Genomic DNA, 4,509 nt, shown 5'->3' on the forward strand with positions numbered 1-4,509 from the left:
TTAGCCACATACAGAAGACCGAAACTGGACCCACATTTCTCACCAGTGACAAAAATTTATTTTCATTGGATAAAAGATCTAAATTTAAGACACAAAACAATAAAAACCTTAGAAGAGAGTGTGGGGAAATGCTTGAAGATGTTGGCCTGGAAAAGGACTTTATGAGGAAGACCCTCCCTGGCAATATCAGCAAAACCAAAAATTAATAACTGGGATTTTATCAAGCTGAAAAGCTTCTGCACAGCTGACAGTATCACAATCAAGACAAACAGCCTTTGGAATGGAAGAAAATTTTTGCATGTTATGAATCTGACAAAGACCTAGACAAACTAACAAACTAAAATCTATAGAGAACTCAAATTAACCAGTAATAAAAGAGTAAACAATCCCATTTATAAGTGGGCAAGGGATTTGAACAGAAACTTCTCTGAAGAGGACAGAAGAATAGCCAACAAACACATGAAAAAATGCTCATTGTCTTTAATCAGCAGAGAAATGCAAATCAAAACCACTCTGAGATCACCAGTAAGATTAGCCCACATCACAAAGTCTCAAAACTGCAAGATGCTGGCATGCATGTGGAGAGAAGAGAACACTTTTGCACTGCTGGTGGGATTGCAAGTTAATACAACCTTTTTGAAAAGAAATATGGAGAATTCTTAAAGAACTAAAAGTTCTTCCATTTGATCCTGCAATTCCCTTACTAGGAATATCCCCAGAAGAACAAAAAGCATATGTATACCATGGAGTACTATACCGCCATAAGAAAAGTTGAAGACTTTGCATCTTTTGTGTTTATCTGGATGGAGTTGAAACACATTCTTCTTAGTAAAGTATCACAAGAATGGAAAAAAAAATCCAATGTACTCAATGCTAATATGAAACCAATATATAAACAATTACAGGTCCATAAGAACAATAAAACACAAATATAATCTAGCAAAGGGGAGGTAAAAGGAGGGGGGGGTGTTTGGAGGTAGGAGGGATGGATATCTGTGGGATCTCAATTAATGCACACAATGTGAGGGTGTCCAGCATGCTCCCTGGGTGAAGGGCTGAATCTCAACTTGAACTTTATCTAGGAAGTGAGAACACACTGGCCTCTACTCCCAAAGATTTTAAGAAAATAACAATTCACACCTGTTATTTATATCTTTACAGAAAGACACAGTTCCCCCACTCCTCAGGGTTCTTTGCCAAGAAACTTTACAGATGATTTCAAGTATTTAATTTGAGGTTAAAGAGTAGATGCTACAAGGAGAAAACAAGGTGACCAAAATTCCTGGTGTTCTATGAAATAAGACATTTTGTAATAAGCTTGATATCTCTACAAGCAGTCCCCAAGTTAGGAACCTCTGATTTATGTAAAACTCCTGCTTATAAACGGAAGCTATTACAGTAAGTCCCCAAGTTACAAACATCAGACTGAAGTACAACTTGTACTAATGAATGGAGGCTATTACAGTTAATAGGCAAATGTACTTGTCCTAACTTACATACAAATTCAACTTAAGAACAAACCTACAGAACTTATCTTGTCCATAACCCAAGGACTATCTGTAGTTGTCAGTCTGTTTAGAGTTGATAATGATAGGTAGTTGGTCAAAAATCACCACTAATAATGTTTCCAGAATAGTATGTCTAACAGGTAAGTTAGAAAAGAAAAAAAGAAACCCTCAGTCATGCTGAGTAACTGAACTCAGTTCCCCTAATGTTGAACTACAAATTTTTACTTCAGTTGCATATTTCCTTAGCTCCATAAACTAGTTTATTATTAGCAACTCAAAATTTTGGATATGAATTTAATTGAAAATTACATCTTTCCTGTGCTATTCATTTTTTGAGTAATCTTGATATTTCAAAGGATAAAATACTATAAATACAAAAGGAATACACTCATGAATATTTCACAGGAAATTGTCAAATAGTGTGCTTCTTAGTTTAAGAACTAAGCTTTCACCTGTAAAAGGTTTTGTCTGCCTTAGAGAGTCTAAAAATGGTTCAACCTCAGAGAGGAGCATGGCCAGAGTCTCCTTTCCAGCACTGAGTAGGGAGTTTACTATCTCACAAACTCCCTGTTTCATAGAGCTCTGTTATAGAAAACAGGAAACTCAGGTCCTCAACCTGTATTTTAAGTATATTTAGAAAAAAAGAACCCCCGCCCCCAGCCAAACTCATACAGCATCAAACTGATGTTGATACATAATAAAACATTCAATTTAAAGTTGATTTGTTACAAAAAATATTATATGAGAAATGAATTAAAATTATTCATTCAATAAATATACATCTGGGCATTTAGTATATCAGTAAAAAGAAAAAAGAAAAAATCCATTTTCTTTCAACATTCACTAGTGTGTGCACAGGGACGGGGGGCTCCATGGGCTAGAGTTTTGTTTATTTGATTGATTGATTTTTAAATTTCCTTGGTATTATCAAGCCCAAACTCCTCTGCTTGTTCTTAAAGGACCTATCAAATTCTATAAATATAAAGAAATTACATATCTCTACTTAAATAAGGAATTCCCATTTACAGAATCTTTAAAATGTAGGTAGCATCTGCCTTTTATATAGGCTTGTGAGATATGAATTAAAATATCGTATTTACCACATACTGAATAATTATTTGAATATTTTTGGCTCAACAAGGGCACAATGAAATGGTATAAATGAGGAAAATAGTTTACAAAACTGTGTTCTGTAGAAATTCTCAATTTAAATTCACTTAGAGGGAGACAGTGGGAGCTCTTTTGCCATGGCTGCCAGGCTGATAACTAAGCAAAACCATGATGTCACCATATATGTAGCACTGAGTATATGCAGCACTGAGTAGGGAGTTTACTATCTCACAAACTCCCTGTTTCACAGAGCTCTGTTATAGAAAACAGGAAACTCAGGTCCTCAACCTGTATTTTAAGTATATTTAGAAAAAAAGAACCCCCGCCCCCAGCCAAACTCATATAGCATCAAACTGATGTTGATACATAATAAAACATTCAATTTAAAGTTGATTTGTTACAAAAATATTATATGAGAAATGAATTAAAATTATGCATTCAATAAATATACATCTGGGCATTTAGTATATCAGTAAAAAGAAAAAATCCATTTTCTTTCAACATTCACTAGTGTGTGCACAGGGACGGGGGGCCATATGTAGGGAGGTCTGGATGAGAAGGTTAGTGAACCACTGATGTGGGAATTGTTTCTCCCACAGGCAGGACCAGTAGTCAACACCCACATGCTAAAGGATAGAGTCACAGGCCAGAACCAAGGCAATGGTTTGTGGAATTCTTAAGTGAGGAAGACGTTGACTATGCCATTAAAATCATGAACATGATCAAACCCTATGGGAAACCAATACATGTGAACAAGGCACCAGCTTACAACAGAAACCTAGATGTGGAGGCCAACATTTTCATTGGGAAGTAGGAACCAGAGATTGATGAGAGAAGCTGCCTTGTAATACTTTCAGTACCTTTGGAGTCATCTTGCAAACCCCCAAGATTATGCTGGACCCTAATACAGACAACTCTACGGGTTATGTTTTTATTAATTTTGCTTTGTTTGATGTTTTGTATGCAGCCACTGAGGCCATGAATGGGAAGTACCTTTGTAACTGCCTATCACTGTCCTATGCCTTCAAGGACTCTTAAGGATGAGTACCATGGCTCAGCAACTGAATGACTTCTGGGAGCTCAGAACTTGCTCACCCAGGCTGACCTCCCCCACCAGCAGTTAGTACATGCACCTCCTCCACCTTCTGCTCCCATTCCCATGGTATCATCATTGTGAGCTGGGCTTCCACCACCAGGCATACCTCCTCCAGGCTCCTTCCCACCCTCAGTGTCACCTCCTAGAGCCTTCTCATCTGGGATACCTCCAGCCCCATATCCGCAACCTATGCCTCCTGGGGCTGGGGGACATGGCCACCCATCAGCAGGAACCCCAAGAGTAGGACATCCGGGTCACAGACACTCACATCCTCACCCATTTCTACCACATGGGATGCCCCATCCAAGGATGTCTCTGATGCAGCTGGCATACCAAGGCCCTCATGGCTTAGGACACCCCCATGTAGGGACCCCAGGCCCTGGGGCACAGTCACCATCTCTACCACCATCTGTAATCCTTTCTGCAATGGGCATGCCCCCCCTGCCCCCCAGCCAACATTTGGGTCTCCCATGGGTCTCCCAGGTCCTATGCTCCCACATGGTATGTGTGAACCTCCTCCACTGATGCCCCCTCATGGATATCCTGGCCTTCCATACACCCACCCTATGGCTACCAAAGGAGACCTCTTCCTCCACCCAGACCAATTCCTCCAATTCCCCCTCATGACCTACTTCAGGGCCCTCCCCCTCAGTAAATGTGTATTCTCCTACCTCTTATTATACCTTCCCCAAATCTTTTGGAGTCCTTGGACCAGTCAGAGTTGCTGTAACTTCTTGGGGCTAAGGCATTAATCTCTTTCAGACCTGACCCCTTTAATGTACTTTTTTCCCACAG

The 4,509-nt window shown here is 39.5% G+C and overlaps 1 protein-coding gene and 1 pseudogene across 1 annotated transcript in view; one reads left to right on the plus strand and one right to left on the minus strand.

Moving 5' to 3' along the window:
- The window catches only part of LOC100944423 (E3 ubiquitin-protein ligase MARCH1), an 851,823-nt gene that overhangs the window by 450,885 nt on the left and 396,429 nt on the right, over positions 1-4,509 (minus strand). The window lies entirely within an intron of this gene.
- Positions 2,756-4,369, plus strand: LOC100944953 (annotated as a pseudogene).

Source organism: Otolemur garnettii, unplaced genomic scaffold (assembly GCF_000181295.1).
Source record: "Otolemur garnettii isolate 467f Iridium unplaced genomic scaffold, OtoGar3 scaffold00085, whole genome shotgun sequence".
Taxonomy (NCBI): Eukaryota; Metazoa; Chordata; class Mammalia; order Primates; family Galagidae; genus Otolemur; species Otolemur garnettii.